Below are 18603 nucleotides of genomic sequence, written 5' to 3'. Positions count from 1 at the left end.
ACCTTGTTTTTGAGGATGAAAGAGAATATGCTAAAAAAAAGTTTTATTAACATTTTTCAGGTATACGGCTATATGTCAACCAAAACTTTGGAAATTAAATGATTATATAAAGTATGATGATTATAAGTATTGATTATGTAGAACACGTGTAGGCACAAAGCATGCATCTAAAAACGATCTTGCTTAGTTAAAAGCAATCTTGTTTTTAGAGCACTATTAGTTTTGATAAGATAAATCATTTGTGTAAGGCACAATGAAAGGAAAAATTCTTTTATCTTATCAAATAGAGGGTTACATAGGAAAGGATGCATGCTCCAGAATTTTGATAGTTTAAAATATTTAATACTGTAAGAGTTCTTAGTGGATCAGTAAAAACATACCATGAAAAGTTATTTTTGAGGAGTACTTAAACAGTTACAGTGTTATCATGTGAAGGCAAATTATAATGTTCCTTCTTACTAACCGGGTCTCTGTGTACTTTTTGATCTTTTGCCTAAATGCATTTCATATTCCTTGGTTATATCTAAAGAAAGCCAATACATTTAGTCCAAACATAGGAGAAAAGTAATCGGGGCTTTCATTGGAATCCAGTAGATGAATACATTATTTACTGATAACCTTTGTTACGTGTACACAGCTGGATCTGGAGGTGTGGTCAATGTGGTAATAGAGATCACCAGAGGATACTTCAGACACCACTAAGACTGGTATGGCTTTCTGCTCTTCACTCCTGTTTTAAAGATTGCTCAGACGTTTTCAAGAAATGTGTAGAAATATGTTTGAGGCTCAGCGTGCTTCTCTTATTTTGCTGATAAAGAGTCTCTGGCATTAGCGAGACTTCTTGGAATAGTAATCTTTTTTAATAGCAAGCTAACATATCTTCTAACAAAAAAACCTTCCCTTCCCACTTTTTTTAACCAGTTTGCTGAGTTCCATGTCAGTATTCATTTATTTCTTCATAAGAGCCGAAAATGCCTTGCATTTTGGCAAAGTAAATTTATTTTAATTTTTAGCTTCTAAATTATTTAAAACAAAAAGTGTCGACTGCTTGAACTTTCATTTTTATATCAACCAATATTTCCTGGTCTCCTTTTCAAACGAGCTAACTTTTCTGAAGATTTTTAAGAAGTCACCTGATTTCAGGAGTAAAAATAAGTAAATGAGAAGAAAATATTTACCATTTTCAACTACAGCTGTGGCAAATAATCAAAATGTGCATATACCCAAACTACAAAGTATCTCTAGTTAAAATATAAGCTGTTTAACATTATCTTTAATGTTAGCAACCTCACAAATGCCTTCTCTAAAAGTCAGGGCCTCACAGAAAGCCATAAAAGGAGAGGAATATAATTTCGCTTGCTGGCACTTACTGAAAAGCTAAAATAGAATAGTAACAGAAATCATATTTGCCAGCCCTAACCGAAGGAGTTGTGAAACATCTAAGAAGATTGTAAGTTATTATAAAAATGTTGTAATGACCATGCTATTAACTATGCCTTATAGGAGCTGAAACTTTTGTTTAACCAAAAATTATTTCAAGAACAGGCAGCTAATTACTTACATTTAGAAAATATATTGCATACAAAGATATGGAGCATTTTAAAATGTAGCTTTAAGTTGAAATGCAATAGTCCATTTTTTTACTCCCTAATAGGAACTAGGATTTTTGAAATGATATTTTCAAGTATAGTGATAATATCTTTGAAATAATTCACTTCTTTTTCCAGTTGTTGGACTCAAAAGATTTTTTAAAACTGTGTCATTTATTTCATAAATCGTGAATTCTGTAAAGCAAACATGAGTGTGTAAAGTTAAAGCACATCTGCAGTAAGAAATTACGTGATTCTTACAATGAGTTATTGCTCTTTTTAAAAGTGATTCATTGGCTATGGCTTGGGTAGTTTAACCCTTTGAAGTATGCATATCTGTGTATTCAGATTACACATGTTTTGAAAAATTCATAAGTTTTGAATTACCGGTATGCATGTGGAATTTTGAGGTCAATACAGAAAGTTTGGATGAAATGCCACTTTGGCAGAACCCTAAAGATTAGTGTCAGCTATGGGATCTTTTTGCTGATGTAGTAATGCATACTTCAGTTCACCTTAAACAATGACTCTCTATCTTGACTACTGCATTATGTCATTACATACTGTATTTATGGCTTTTTCAGGTATAACTGTGAAAGCTTTATTGAATTATTTTTCATGTCTTTTGTAATTACGATTTTCAATTTGTGTCATATCCAAGGGAACATAACAAGAAACTAAATCAATTTATTTCTCTGTGTTTCTTGTTTAATAAAAAGAAAACTAAACTTTTCTGATTTTTTCTGAAATTGCTTTTTCATGCTTTCTTAAAAACAAATTTATCTTTAAATTTAAATTCAAATATGAAACCCTTTGCCAAGATACATGTTTAGCATTTTTTTTTTTCCTTCAGAGAACTTTGTTCCCGGTAAGAATAATTTATCCTGGTCCCAAAACAGTTTTGAACTGGAAAAAGAAGTCGCTTTTAAGAAACCAAAATAGCCATTTTTGTCTTAAATGAATCTACCAATTCTTTCTTTCTCCTTTTCTCCACTATTCTCATTCACACACACTTCAACAAGTCTACCCATACCCTGTTTTCCACACTGTTTCTTCCCTAGAGTAAGCCCTTTTCAGGCTACTTCGTGGTTTGTCCACAGCCTAGGCAATGCAAATATCACCCAAATGAGTCCCTGAGATCCATGTTAATAGAAGCTATACAATGTAGTGATAAGAACCAGTTGGCTTCTCTGTCTCCAAATACCCACCTAATACGTGTTTGCAGATTAGATTTACAATAGATGAATTTCCATACAGTTCTGTGCTCTGTAGAGAAATGTAGTTGCTTTAGAATCAGAATGGCAAAATGTGGCTCCTCTGAACTTAGAAGAGAAAATTCTGACCCCTCCTCCTTCCCCATTTTAATGGTTTGACTAACCATAAACAAACACCCTTAGCATATTTGGGGAAGTAAGTTGTTATTTTATTGGTTTGAGGACTTCTCTAAACTTATCTTTTATATGCTCTCCAGCCCTGGGCTGTGATGTTTTCTGGTTGTCTTCAAACATCTGAAAAGGCAAAAGCTCTTGCTCTCAGTTCTTATTAACTTCTTGTCACAACAGGAATAGTCTGTTAATCTCATTGGCCTATAAACTTATTTTTTTCTTTCCTTGGTTTTCTCCCCAAAACATTCCCCAACTTAATTTACTGCTTGGAACTTCTATATTGAAGACCACCCATTTCCTTATCTATTTCCCTGCTCATTCTTCACTGTATCTGTGGATACATCTGATGCTCTTTATTCTTAAAAGGATGAGAAAATAAGAAATAGGAAGAAACTGAGGGGTTGTTTTAAATCTCAACCAATAGAATTATTAACATTACACCCAGCTGATATAAATCTATACACTCAAGTGTTCAAGAAATTTCATTTTCTTTTACTATCACAATTTTAAAAGTTTAATTCTAACTCTGACACATCTTCCCATTGGGATGACAGGAAATTCAATCCCAGGCACTCTCAGTTCTCCCCATCTTCTCTCCCTCCCCTTCCCCCAGGCCCAGAGTTGTTAAGGAATAGATGTCAAATGGTGATGTGGAAACAGTAAAAGGTGGCACCTTTTCAAGAATGTGCCCTTCCTCTACATAGGTCCATCTGATTGCTGATCTTGCTTTGACAGATCTTCTGTGTTTTCAACAGAAGGCATAAATGTTAATTTGTATGTGAATTCTTCCACATTGTAAATATTTATTTAAATGATGCCATTTAAAAATATATAGTTTTAAGCCAATTCAGCCCATTGGCCACCATTTTACAACTTCTATCTTGACATGGTAAGTGCCATAAGTGCACTTGCCATCAGGCTGCTTCAGCCTTCGTGCCCTGCATGAAGACAAGGGTCAGCCTGGCTATCTGTCTGATAACTTTTCAGAGCCCAGGGGCTCAGGGGAGATGCTCACTTAGATAGCTTCTACCCTAACATTTGGTGATTATCATTTATTACAGAGTAATTTGTGCTTCAGGAGTTCTATAGTTCTAAAAGGTTGTTTGCACAAGCACAACAATAAAAAAATAATTACACCAAATAGTAGGCATTGCATGGTTCTTATCAGGTGAAACTAGAGGAAGTATTTGGCATGTTGCTTTATTCTTTGCAGAGATTCCATAATTCCAACACTATGAGGAATATATTGGTAAAGGGAGAGATGCTGGTGTCTGGCCCCCTAATACATGATGGGCTTCAAAAGTCCAGGCATGAGCAAATAGAAGATGTATGAATCTGGACATGGATAAGGGAAAGAATGGAAAATAAAATTGCAAGAGATGATGTAGAGTAAACTGGATAGGATTTGGTACCAAAGATATAGAGAGTGATTCGAGGAGGGCATAGTAGACACAGATGTCTACAGTTTAAGGACTCTATGGGTAAGAGGATGAATTTTTCCCTTCAGCAAAATATTGACTAATGAAAAATTAGTTTCAGATTATCTATAATCAGTTCTATTTAAGACAAATCAGATCATGACACTCCACTTCTGAAAAGTTTCCATTGGCTCTCTGATATAAACAGGACATATTTTAGCCTCTTCTACTTGGTCTAAAAAGTCCTTTAACATACAACCTCAAACTGCCTCTCTAGTCCTTACATAGCACCCTGAATACTCAATATTCTACATCTACTCAAACACACTCTTTTTTTCTTTGCTGTTTCTAAAACATGCCAGGCAAATGTCACAAGTATGTTGTATTCGCTGTTAAATTGGCAGAATAAGTTTATTCAAATCAGTTTGTGCCTAAACCAGCTCTCATTTTAGCTCTTGTCTATCTTTCCCCTACCCAAATCCTTTGAAAACAACTTGAGATTGTGTACAGAATTATGGTAATTCAATAGGTTTTTACTTTCTTAAGACTGATTACTTCAGTGAAAATAAAAATTCTCTACCATTCTTACTAGTTAAGCCACTTTGAACAAGTGACTAAACTGTTTTTCTTTTTTTTTCTTATTTTGGGGTGCTAATAGTGAACATTAAATAAGACCATGTTTGTACATTAGATAGTTAAAAAATGTTAGATTCCAATTAACTGGTCAACAATTTGGCCAAAAGGAAATTTAGGCCACAAAAATACAGGACATGGGAAAGGGGAGTAAAGGGTAGAAGAAAAAAAGAGGAAATATTGATAGTTGCGTCCCTCCAATAAAGTCCCTTTAGATACTGTTTACTGGTAGACAGTAAATAGGGTCTTCCTAGAAAATTTAAAACATATATTTGTTAATTTATCAAGTGCTAGAAGTATAAATTTACTTAGTAAAATACTACTTCCATTAAAAAATTGGATAGTTTTGTAGATAGCTTATAAAAATACTTGAAAAAAAATAAAAAATAAAAATAAATAAAAATACTTGATTCTTACTATCTATTGTGTCAACGAATATTTAAAATAAGTACCATTCCCTGTCAAAATCACACTAATGCCATATTTTTACATAAAGTAAACATTCCTGATGACAGATAGAGGGCAATAAATATGCTTGAGAAAATACCTTATATTTCATCCGGCCACGGTGGCTCACGCCTGTAATCCCAACACTTCAGGAGGTCGAGGCAGGCAGATCATGAGGTCAGGAGATGGAGACCATCCTGGCCAACATGGTAAAACCCCATCGCTACTGAAAACACAAAAGTGAACTGGGTGTGGTGGCACTTGCCTGTAATCCCAGCTACTCGGGAGGTTGAGGCATGAGAATCACTTGAACTTGAGAGGCGGAGGTTGCAATGAGTCGAGATCATGCCACTGCACTCCAGCTTGGTAAAGAAAGAAAGAAAGAAAGAAGGAAGAAGGAAAGAAGGAAAGAAGGAAAGAAGGAAAGAAGGAAAGAAGGAAAGAAGGAAAGAAGGAAAGAAGGAAAGAAGGAAAGAAGGAAAGAAGGAAAGAAGGAAAGAAGGAAAGAAGGAAAGAAGGAAAGAAGGAAAGAAGGAAAGAAGGAAAGAAGGAAAGAAAGAAAGAAAGAAAGAAAGAAAGAAAGAAAGAAAGAAAGAAGAAAGAGAGAAAATACCTTATATTTCTATTCTTCTCAAAAGACATCTCAAAGGTGAACCGTGAATGAAAATCATTTTCTGCAGCAGTGATGTGGTCTGGCCCTGTGACCCCATCCAAATCTCATCTCCAATAGTAATCCCCACATGTGGAGGGAAGGACCCGGTGGGAGGTGATCGGCTCATGGGGATGGTCTCCCCCGTGCTATTCTCGTGGTAGTGAATGAGTTCTCACAAGATCTGATGGTTTAAAAATGTGGAACTTCTCTCTTTCTCTCTCTCATGCTGCCATGTAAGACCTGCTTTGCTTCGCCTTTACCTTTTGACATGATTGTAAGTTTCTTGAGGCCTCCAGAGACATATGGAACTGTGAGCCAGTTAAACTTTTTTTCTTTATAAATTATCCAGTCTCAAGTAGTTTTTTATAGCAGTGTGAAAATGAACTAAAAGAAGCAGTAAGCTGGATTTTGAGAGAATTGACAGGAAGAAGTTTGCCTGAGATAATGAACCCTGTACTTCTGATTACCTTGGTTGTTTTCAGCTACCATCAATTAGTTACAAGAGGTCAGACAGGTCTTGTTTGTGCCTGTCTTCAAAAAAAAATAAAGAAAAGAAAGGAAGGAAAGAAAGACAGGAAGGAGGAAGATAGGCTATATTGCCTTTGGTCTGGAATTTCAGCCACAATTCCAGCCTTGTATTTGCTAACCACCTGTTTCTGGCCCTCTAGTTTAATTTTCCTGCTCTCCTAACCACTTAGTGCTAGATGCATCTTTGCTCTCCCATCTCTGACATTGAACTTAGCTAAAATTTATCATACTCTATTCTCTTTCCCATAAAGGTAGTCTATGTTCATTCCTAGCAAATGACTGTCTTGTGCCAAAGGTCATCACCCCACCTCAACGGAGTCTAGAGAATTAGATTCACAAATCCTCCCACTTATACCTCTATCACTACTGTGCAACTCCTCATTCTATTCATAAAACTGGCTACTCATAAGAAGAATATCTTTAGGAAATGGTTTGTGGCTGTGGAAAGTTCAGAGATAGCCCTCTGGCTCAAAGGAGGAGTTAATTTAAGTCTCTCCAAACAGATTACATATCTGTTTTTTCCCTCTCTGTGTCTTCCCAGTCCGTTTTCTATGATTAGAAAATAACGTTTAAAAGTGATTTGTGATTCAGCTCTTGCTGCAAAGTGGGTATTTGTAGTTACAACTACAAATTGGCTTAACCCATTAAAGTCTTTGTGCAAAAAACCTTGGGATGAGAACGTGCTTACACTGACAAACCAGTCAAGATAAGGTTTTTCAAAGGGTCTGTCAGGAGGAAGCATATGGAGTGAAGACTGCAAATGAGTACAGCTAACTTGTCCTTGTCCTTCTCCTGTCTTTTCACTTTTCAGAAAGGTTCAGAGAAAGAAGGTACACAACTTTCACTATAATCCATTCCAGTGATTCTCCTAACATTGCGGCTAGGAAGTTTAGTTCTTTTAAGTGTCCACATCCTTTTTTCCTATAGCCATTTAGGTCCATTTACCTTTCTGCTGAATTCAATGGCAGTTGTTCAGTCCTCCAGTGTACCTGTTTCATAGTCTTTGCTAGTGTTTGATGTACTTATTATGTCTAGTTTATATCAACTTGTTCCTTTTTACTCATTTCCTTAGGTACAGTCTCAAAATTTTAATCACTGTTCAGTTTTCAAGATGTTTGTTGTAGTGATCTGTATCCTTGTCTGTATCAGTGTAGAATTTAGTTTGCATACATTAACACAGGCTTAGAAAAACAATAAAGACATTTTTCTTTTCTAATGTTATAAGGAATCTGGTAATAGTAACTGCCGCTGGTTCATCAGCTCAAAAAATGTTAGGACTTGGCTCCCTCAGGTGCTCTGGATACTTGTGATTATATGATATCTACACTATCTTCAGTCATCAGTCCAAATTCAAGGCAAGAGAAAGAAGGACAGGGAAAAAGTCAAGAGGCCCTACACCTGGTCAGGGCAACTGAATCTGCTAGCCTCTTTAAAGGACTTTCCCAGAACTGTATCCAATGACTTCACTTACATGTCTCCGGCCAACTGTAATGGTAGGGAAGACTAGAAAGTTTCATATATTAGGTAGGCTCCTTGATCGTCATACAAAAATTTTATATTTTGTTAGGAAGGGAAAGGAGAGGAATTAATATTAGGTAAGCAGTTAACAGTCTATATTATAATGTCTTTCTCTTCTACAGTATCATAAACCCTTATTCATAATAGAAAAAGCACAAGATTTTAGATTAAGGACCCGTGGTGGAATAGTTAATTTTATACGTCAACTTGACTAGGCCATAGAACCCTAATATTTGGCCCAACATTAGCCTAGATGTCATTTTGAGGGTACTGTTTAGATGTGATTAACATTTAAATTAGTAGACTGTGAAAGCAGATAAAAATTGTTCATAATGTGTGTAGGTATCATCTAGTCAGTTGAAGGCCTTAATAGCAAAAGACTGAAAAAGGAAGAGAGAATTCTGCCTCCAAACTACCTTCAGACTCAAACTGTAGCATCAGCTCTTTCCTGGATTTTCAGCCTGCTGATCTGCCTTAGATTTCAGACTTCCCAGCCTCCACAAGCAATTCCTTAAAATCTCTCTCTCTCTCTCTTTCTCTCTCTATATATGTTTGCAGAAAACATACACCCACATACATATTCACATTGTTCTGTTTCTCTAGGGAACTTTAATATACTGAGTTTGAGTTTGGGATCCCAGACTAAGTAGTTAGGTAAATGTGGATAGGTACCTGAGATTCAGAATCAGTTGGTATAAACCAGGAATACCAGAAATGTTAAGGCTGTGCTCTAAAACCTTGAAAAGGTATGAGGATGGTGGATGGGAAGTATGTGGGAGGAATCCTGGGTCTTCTCATTTCATTGCTGTACTCTTGTTTCAACTGCACCTTCATTTCTATTTATTGGGATTTTAAAATTTGAGCTTCCCCATTAAATTCTATTTGAAGAAGTTGATCTGATTAAAATAACATGGCAACTGATTTTTAAGTTTCAGTCTAGTTCTGAAAATTAAGTGTTTTAATTAAATGGATTTAGATCAAAATATTCTGGGATCTCCAACTGGTAGGGCCAGTTGGGATTTTAAGTGTAGGAGCTGATCCAAAGTAGATGGGATTCCCTAAAGTATTCAATGCCCCAAATGACAGTGTCCTAAGAGGTGTTGCTAACCTGGACTCAGTTAGTATAAATATATGGGGGATTCAGTCTAGTGTGTAAAGAACAACAGTGGGAGTTGTCTGACTGAAGAAAGTTGAAGTTGGTGTGTTGTGGTGTCGTGGGTTGAAGTCATTGTTTAGTTTGGTCTTAGGCTGCACAGGTAATTCTCTGCCCTCATTCTGGAAGTGGAGGAGGTGGTCCTGATATACTCACTCACTCTTAATCAGATTCCCTCAGGAGCAGAGATTACTCTTGACACCCAAGTCTGTTAACACAGTGAGTCTAGCGAGGACAAATAAGATCTGACACTAAGATCACACAGGGCGTTTTTATTTCATAAAACTTTTGCCCACAAGAGATACTCAATAAAAACATGTTAAATAAATAAATCCACTGTAACACTGTAACTTAAACATTGAGTCTAAAGGTCAGCACACTGTTTAATGTAAAAGTATTATATGTGTTCTTAAGGAGATGTTCTCATTAGATGGGGATTTGTCAAAGTTTCAGAGATTATTTCTTCTTGGAAAGAAATTCTTGTTTTTCAAGCTCTAAGAATAGTTCTAGAGAAAGATGTTAAATTAACAAGAAAATCGGTATATGGTGTTTTAGACAATCTTACCACGTAATTTTCTTTTTTATTGGGTTACATGAGAACATCCCTACAAGGAGAAAAAAAATCTTTTTTATCATAATATTAAGAAATACAATACAAATAGAGTTTACTATTGGAACTAACTCTATAATTGACCCAAATTAGTTCTCTGTGAAATTTGACCAATCGATTTTTTTTCTATCATTCAGTTTATTCTGTAATAGCTTTAGGAGTGCTTATATTGACCAAATGACTATCAACATGTAACTTTAATTTTGTAACATAAAGTCTGCAGCAGTATAAATGATTAAGAGCTGTTGTTGTTGACACTGTTGTTAGTAGGCTCTAATTCCTGAGAATTCTGAGTACAATTCTGCAACCTTGGACAAGTTATTTGGTTTCTATAAATTTCAACAGTTCCCTCATGTGTTAAATAGAGATAATAATAATAGTACCTATTCCCTGATAGGTACTGATTTTGGAGATTATATGAAAAAGTGCATATAAAATCCTTAGGCAACTGTCTAACACCTAATGTTTGAAAATTAGATGTTTTAGTCATAATTTTTACATTTTGATGGCTAGATTTAATAGATACAAATTGTTTTTCATTTTCAAATATAAGTGAAATTTTGTTAAGTGGTTAGTGATTACAATCCTTTCCTATGTGCAAAATGTCTTATTCCTACATGAAAAATACTATCTAAACAGTATTATAGTCTTTTTTTTTTATTATTATACTTTAAGTTCTAGGGTACATGTGCATAACGTGCAGGTTTGTTACATATGTATACTTATGCCATGTTGGTGTGCTGCACCCATCAACTCGTCAGCACCCATCAATTCATCATTTACATCAGGTATAACTCCCAATGCAATCCCTCCCCCCTCCCCCCTTCCCATGATAGGCCCCGGTGTGTGATGTTCCCCTTCCTGAGTCCAAGTGATCTCATTGTTCAGTTCCCACCTATGAGTGAGAACATGCGGTGTTTGGTTTTCTGTTCTTGTGATAGTTTGCTAAGAATGATGGTTTCCAGCTGCATCCATGTCCCTACAAAGAACGCAAACTCATCCTTTTTTATGGCTGCATAGTATTCCATGGTGTATATGTGCCACATTTTCTTAATCCAGTCTGTCACAGATGGACATTTGGGTTGATTCCAAGTCTTTGCTATTGTGAATAGTGCCGCAAGAAACATACGTGTGCATGTGTCTTTGTAGTAGAATAATTTATAATCCTTTGGGTATATACCCAGTAGTGGGATGGCTGGGTCATATGATACATCTAGTTCTAGATCCTTGAGGAATTGCCATACTGTTTTCCATAATGGTTGAACTAGTTTACAATCCCACCAACAGTGTAAAAGTGTTCCTATTTCTCCACATCCTCTCCAACACCTGTTGTTTCCTGACTTCTTAATGATTGCCATTCTAACTGGTGTGAGATGGTATCTCATTGTGGTTTTGATTTGCATTTCTCTGATGGTGAGTGGTGATGAGCATTTTTCCTCCCTAACTCATTTTATGAGGCCAACATCATCCTGATACCAAAGTCTGGCAGAGACACAACAAAAAAAGAGAATTTTAGACCAATATCCCTGATGAACATCGATGCAAAAATCATCAATATAATACTGGCAAACCGGATTCAGCAGCACATCAAAAAGCTTATCCACCATGATCAAGTGGGCTTCATCCCTGGGATGCAAGGCTGGTTCAACATTCGAAAATCAATAAACGTAATCCAGCATATAAACAGAACCAAAGACAAGAACCACATGATTATCTCAATAGATGCAGAAAAGGTTTTGACAAAATTCAACAGCCCTTCATGCTAAAAACGCTCAATAAATTCGGTATTGATGGAACGTACCTCAAAATAATAAGAGCCATTTATGACAAACCCACAGCTAATATCATACTGAATGGGCAAAAACTGGAAAAATTCCCTTTGAAAACTGGCACAAGACAGGGATGCCCTCTCTCACCACTCCTATTCAACATAGTGTTGGAAGTTCTGGCTAGGGCAATCAGGCAAGAGAAAGAAATCAAGGGTATTCAGTTAGGAAAAGAAGAAGTCAAATTGTCCCTGTTTGCAGATGACATGATTGTATATTTAGAAAACCCCATCATCTCAGCCCAAAATCTCCTTAAGCTGATAAGAAACTTCAGCAAAGTCTCAGGATACAAAATCAATGTGCAAAAATCACAAGCATTCTTATACACCAGTAACAGACAAACAGAGAGCCAAATCATGAATGAACTTCCATTCATAATTGCTTCAAAGAGAATAAAATACCTAGGAATCCAACTTACAAGGGATGTAAAGGACCTCTTCAAGGAGAACTACAAACCACTGCTCAGTGAAATAAAAGAGGACACAAACAAATGGAAGAACATTCCATGCTCATGGATAGGAAGAATCAATATTGTGAAAATGGCCATACTGCCCAAGGTTATTTATAGATTCAATGCCATCCCCATCAAGCTACCAATGAGTTTCTTCACAGAATTGGAAAAAACTGCTTCAAAGTTCATATGGAACCAAAAAAGAGCCCGCATTGCCAAGACAATCCTAAGTCAAAAGGACAAAGCTGGAGGCATCACGCTACCTGACTTCAAACTATACTATAAGGCTACAGTAACCAAAACAGCATGGTACTGGTACCAAAACAGAGATATAGACCAATGGAACAGAACAGAGTCCTCAGAAATAATACCACACATCTACAGCCATCTGATCTTTGACAAACCTGAGAGAAACAAGAAATGGGGAAAGGATTCCCTATTTAATAAATGGTGCTGGGAAAATTGGCTAGCCATAAGTAGAAAGCTGAAACTGGATCCTTTCCTTACTCCTTATACGAAGATTAATTCAAGATGGATTAGAGACTTAAATGTTAGACCTAATACCATAAAAACCCTAGAAGAAAACCTAGGTAATACCATTCAGGACATAGGCATGGGCAAGGACTTCATGTCTAAAACACCAAAAGCAACGGCAGCAAAAGCCAAAATTGACAAATGGTATCTAATTAAACTAAAGAGCTTCTGCACAGCAAAAGAAACTACCATCAGAGTGAACAGGCAACCTACAGAATGGGAGAAAATTTTTGCAATCTACTCATCCGACAAAGGGCTAATATCCAGAATCTACAAAGAACTCAAACAAATATACAAGAAAAAAACAAACAACCCCATCAAAAAATGGGCAAAGGATATGAACAGACATTTCTCAGTATTATAGTCTTAAACAGCTCTTCTTACTTTGTCTTAGGGAAAATGTTCTCATGAAATGAAAAGTCCTTCTTCAGATCAATAAGTGTAAGATCAGAGAGGCAATGGGTCAGGAAAATCAGTATAAAGGATGAAAAGTGGGGAGGGAGACACTGAGGGACAGAGGAAAGGATAAAAGACCAAAGTGCTATTTGGCTGTGTAAAAAGTTTAGGGCAACTGGCTTCTGGGTAACTGGAACTGAACTCTCAATACTGGGGCTGATTAACAATTATATCACTACTCTCCCCTCCCCAGAGACTACCCCACTGGGCATCTCTATTATTAGGGCTCTTCAAACTAGTATTCTCAGCGTTATCTCAAGGTGATATTCACATGAGCTACTTTCAAAGTGCCTGAAGTATGTTGCAACTTCTGTTATTTACTACTTATAATGTAGGAAATCAAACTCTATAGGATCACAATTAAGGAAGAAATGGGGGCAGTGAGAGTTAGGAAAGACATTAAATTTAGAAACTACCAAAGGGAAAATTTAGCTCAGTGGCCTAAGGATGTTTTGAATTGCTAAATACTGTAGGATGAGGCAACTGTTTTTTAGCCAGAGGCAAAGGGCTTTAAGTGGGCCTGAAAGCAGGGAGACTGCCAACCAGGAGAAGAAGGCAAAAACAGGACTAGCAGATAGAACTGAGGCTAGCTGGTTGTATTAGTGAAGAGGCAGTAGTTCTCGCAAGGAAACTGGCATCGTTGGTGTTGATTCAAGTTGAGAAGCAAGCCAGAATCTGAGTTGGAAATCTGAAACTCTCATAGACTTGAAGAGCATTTTGATCAATATCTCTCCTCTATTCTGCTATTATAGGAAGTCTGTCTCTGTTGATTTGATTATTTAGCTTTCATCACCACCCAAATAGCAATACCAGAATTGCTCACAAATCTATATTTAACTAACATTTTCTGTGTATTTTTTCTCTTTATTCTTATTTGACTATATTCTTCTATCAGTAGTAACGCAATTTTTCAGTTCCTAACTCCAAGTATTTAACATTTCTGTTTTTCGATTCTTTCCTTTTTCTTTTCACCTATCCTGGTAGAAACCCTTCTCAGCCAGGAAGAGTGAAATTGCTCAGTAACTGGGAAAGGCAGCTTTCTGCCCAAGTGGGTGTTTTGTTTTGAGATACCCTCAAGCAAGAATTTTGTAACAGATACGAAGAAGTCTCAAGGAAGATCTATTGAATAGTAACATTCAAACCTTCTTCCATGAGGAATTCATACACATACTACTGTTGTTTTCATTTTGAGTGACAGTGTGATGAACTGGAAAGAACAAAACTCTTCTGCCACACAGAGCCAAGATTGAATCCTGACTCTCCTATTTTTGCTCTCGTAAACTTGAGCAAATGATTTCACCTCTGGAGTATCAATTTTTTCTTCTGTAAAAGTGAGATGCTATCCATTTTGGAGAACCGTTAGCATGAGGTAAGAAATTATAGGGGGAGATATGGCATATGATAAGCACTCAATAAGTTGTCGTTTTCATTATCTTTGTTATTACTAATCATATTTCCCATATTGTCAAGTCATTGTAAAATATTGATAATTTTACATATGTTCTATGAAATTATCATACTTTCCTAATTAGCAAACATATTTTATCATTGGATAAAAGGTAGGGCTCTTAAAGCACAGAATTTACAGAATGTATGTGGTGGTGATGCTGATTTTCACTTTCAGAAATCTTGGTGCTCAATTCCTTTCTTTAAAATTCTGATAGTTAAATAAGTGCAAAGTAAGACATAATTTTGGCCAGGTGCAGTGGCTCATGCCTGTATTCCCAGCACTTTGGGAGGCCGAGGCAGGCGGATCACCTGAGGTCAGGAGCTGGAGACCAGCTTGACCAACATGGAGAAAACCCATCTCTGCTAAAAACACAAAATTAGCCAGGCGTGGTGGCACATACCTGTAATCCCAGCTACTCGGGAGGATGAGGCGGGAGAGTCACTTGAACCTGGGAGGCGGAGGTTGTGGTGAGCAGAGATTGTGCCACTGCGCTCCAGCCTGGGCCACAAGAGTGAAACTCCATCAAAAAAAAAAAAAAAAAAAGACATATTTTTGGTCCCCAGGCAAAATTAACCTAGGATGGAATATGGAGAAAACACAGGAAAGAACAATTCAATGGGTGCTGTATATACCAAACAAAGTTAAGAGAAAGTTGGGTAGGTGGATCAGCAAAGGCTATGATAGCCTTGAAAAGATTTAACATAGAGACATGGGGAACGAAATGAGGAGAAGGAAATTTTGGGTGGAGGAACCAGCATGATAGTAGATGCAAGTCCAGGCAGGGTCTCAAACCTGATATCTTAATACTTTGGGAGGCCAAGGCAGGAGGACTGCTTGAGGCCAGGTGTTCAAGACTAAACTAGGCAATATAGCAAGATCTTATCTCTACAAAAATATTTTAAAATTAGACAAGTGTGGTGGCACTCACCTGTAGTCCTAGCCGCTCAGGAGGCTGAGGTGAGAGCATTGCTCAGAATTCCCAGGAGTCCCTTGAGTGCAGGAGTTCCAGGGTTTAGTGAGCTATGATCGCACCACGGCACTCCAGCCTCAGCCATACCACAAGACTGTCCCTAAAACAACAACGACAACAACAACAACAACAACAACAACAAAAAGATAGTAGATACAGGATACAAGAATCTGTGGCAATTTTGGTGATAAAACTGTTGGCATGTTGTTGACCAACTCTTTTCAAACTCTTACTGGATCAACCACCTTTCCAAATAAAATGTTATGTAGAACTCTAATGTAAAAGATTTCAAAGTTATAATTAGAATACAGTTACTTTATAGATTCAAGTTTACACAGTTACTCTTACAATGTTCTGTCTTAATGACATCTAGACATTTGAATCCCAGGTTAACAAACAGCAATTACAGTCTCAGCATCCACTGTACTTGTAACAAAACTTTGTAAAGCTTCTAATAACTACAGATTATTAGGTTTCTAGATAATTCACTTGAAAAACCACTATGATAGAGGATCTGAAGTACAAACTGACAGGTTTGCCCTTAAGTCAGTTAAAAATTTGAAGGTTTCTTAGTGTGGGAATGATATAGAATAACACTGCTCTGGGAGGCTAATTTTATAAAAGGAACAGGATGAACTAGATGAAATAAAGATCAGAGGCAAGGAGACCTCATTATTAGCAGGCTGTTGAAATAGTGCAAAAGGGGTTGAACCACAGTGGAGTAAGGACGAGGTATTCATTAGCATTCTAGTTTAAATTAGAGCTTGATTTTAATTTTGCAATCTTAATGATACTATAGCTATTATTACTTCTACATTTAACACATACAATTTTGTTGGCTTTAATCAAATTTTAATTCTCTGAAAATTAACTGTTACATAAGAAATGGAACTTCTTGTAATTGTTCTGAAGGTTGACTTAGAGTTGTATTTGGTTGAAAATGCTAATCTGAAAGAGTTTTTTTGTTGTAGTTGTTTGTTTGTTTGTTTTCTTTAGAGTTTTAGTTCTTTAGCTCTTGGCTTAGGTCAATCTTTCCAGCATGAGACGCATTGGATGTAAATCACATGCCATTATTTAAATGTATGAAAGTATTAATAACTTGGTTTAAGTAAGTCCAGACCCTTTGTTTTAAATTTCTATTTTCTGTTACAGTCATATAAGACAGGATTGTATTTTTTCTTAAAATCTTTTCTAGAGAGTATGCTTTCATCTGATACTGAAACTAGAGTTTAGAGAGAAAAGTTTATAATAGCTTTGTTGCAAGGCTCTAAAAATCAAAGGCAAGTATTTTGAAGACATAAATAGCTACGTCTAAAGGTTCTATTATACTTTATTTATCAATCATCACCAAGCAAAGTGATACTCCATATAAGTAAAAATTCTAAAATAATGAATGTTTATCACTTTAGATGCCTTGTTTTTCCATTTCAGTCACTTTGAAAATCTTCTCAAATGCATTCCACACTGCCTTGCTGTTGGAACAACAGTATCATTACAAAATTTTCTTAATACTCTTTTTCAAAATTCAGATTCCTTTCTGGGTACTAATAGTCATTTTTGTTTCCAAAGCACTTAATTTCTTCAGATTTCTCATCCGTAACCATTAGTCAGCCTTCACAGAACACTGAAGCAATAAACATACAAGAAAGGTTCTTACAATTGCATATAAAGTAAAATTCAAAATAAGTGATGATTTTAAAGACCACTTTGTGGCAGCCAGGCAGAGTGGCTCACACCTGTAATCCCAACACTTTGGGAGGCCAAGGCTGGTGGATCACTTGAGGTCAGGAGTTGGAGACCTGCCCGGCTAGCATGGAGAAACCCTATCTGTACTAAAAATGCAAAAAAGTTAGCCGGATGTGGTGGCACACACCTGTGGTCCCAGCTACTCAGGAGGCTGAGGCAAAAGAATTGTTAGAACCCAGAAGGCAGAAGTTGCAGTGAGCTGAGATCACGCCATTGCACTCTAGCCTGGGCAACAAAGTGAGGCTCTATCTCAAATTAAAAAAAAAAAAAAAAAAAAAAGACCACTTTGTGGCAGCCATGTAGCAATCAGAGATATTTTACTGGTATCCTTCATATTGTCTCCAAATTATTAAAGTTATTGGATGACTTCTGTTTAGGTGGAATATGATTAATTTTCTGCGACAGTTGATTATAGGTGATTTATATTAAAAGACATGATACAGAGGATGTCGGGAAAGTATTCCACTCAATTAAACAAATTAACCATTGTTTCGAGAGGCATGGTTGCATGGAAAGACATCCACTTCATACTGGATATTATAATAGTTGCTACAAGGAAAGTTTACTTTCTGACCAGACATCTCTGTGCTCCCATTGCATTTTACACCATCCCATATCACGGTTCTTGTCTTGTTTTCTTAGAGCTGTTTTGCTTAAAATCTTTCTGCCCCTTTCAACTAAACAAACAAACAAAAAATCCTAAGGGGAAAGATATGCCCGATTTATAGACACAAAGTAAGTACCCAGTATGCACTTATTTTTTGTTTGTAATTAAACTGTCAGGGTCAGTTTAAAACTAGACAGATGCCAGAAACTGAAAACAAAAATGAAGAATAACTCATAACTCATTCTCTCTGGTTCTAGTCCTTGAGGGAATCTGCTAGATTACACACACATACACACACACCCCACACACACAGAAAAGAAAAGAAAAGAAAAGAAAAGAAAAGAAAAGAAAAGAAAAGAAAAGAAAAGAAAAAGAAAAGAAAAGAAAAAAGAAAAGAAAAAGAAAAAAAAACACTCCTGCCAACCCCTACATACTATCTCTATATCTCTACATCTCTATCCTAACTTTCTAATCTCCTTTCCAACACTTCTGGGTAATGGTCCTCTGCTCCAGCTACACCAATTATTGAAGGTCTCATTTCACCATGGAAACTATCATCTGTATTTTCTTTCAAATTATCTGGAGTCAATCCCCAACTCTCAAGTCCTGGAGCAGAGAGAAAAGAACACT

The 18603-nt window shown here is 36.5% G+C and overlaps 1 protein-coding gene across 3 annotated transcripts in view; it reads left to right on the top strand.

Moving 5' to 3' along the window:
• The first annotated feature begins 662 nt into the window (after positions 1-662).
• MBNL1 (muscleblind like splicing regulator 1) overlaps positions 663-18603 on the top strand; it is a 266635-nt gene continuing 248694 nt past the window's right edge. Inside the window, exon 1 of one of the 3 annotated variants that reach the window (XM_030928573.1) lies at positions 663-707. The gene's annotated coding sequence lies outside the window, so the exon portion shown is untranslated. The remainder of the gene's footprint in view (positions 708-18603) is intronic. The other 2 variants (XM_030928607.1, XM_030928657.1) reach the window with 2 other exon arrangements.

The sequence above is a fragment of the Rhinopithecus roxellana genome, chromosome 1, assembly GCF_007565055.1.
Source record: "Rhinopithecus roxellana isolate Shanxi Qingling chromosome 1, ASM756505v1, whole genome shotgun sequence".
NCBI lineage: Eukaryota > Metazoa > Chordata > Mammalia > Primates > Cercopithecidae > Rhinopithecus > Rhinopithecus roxellana.
The sequence above is the reverse complement of the archived record's forward strand: the minus strand, read 5'-3'. Positions and strand labels throughout refer to the sequence as shown.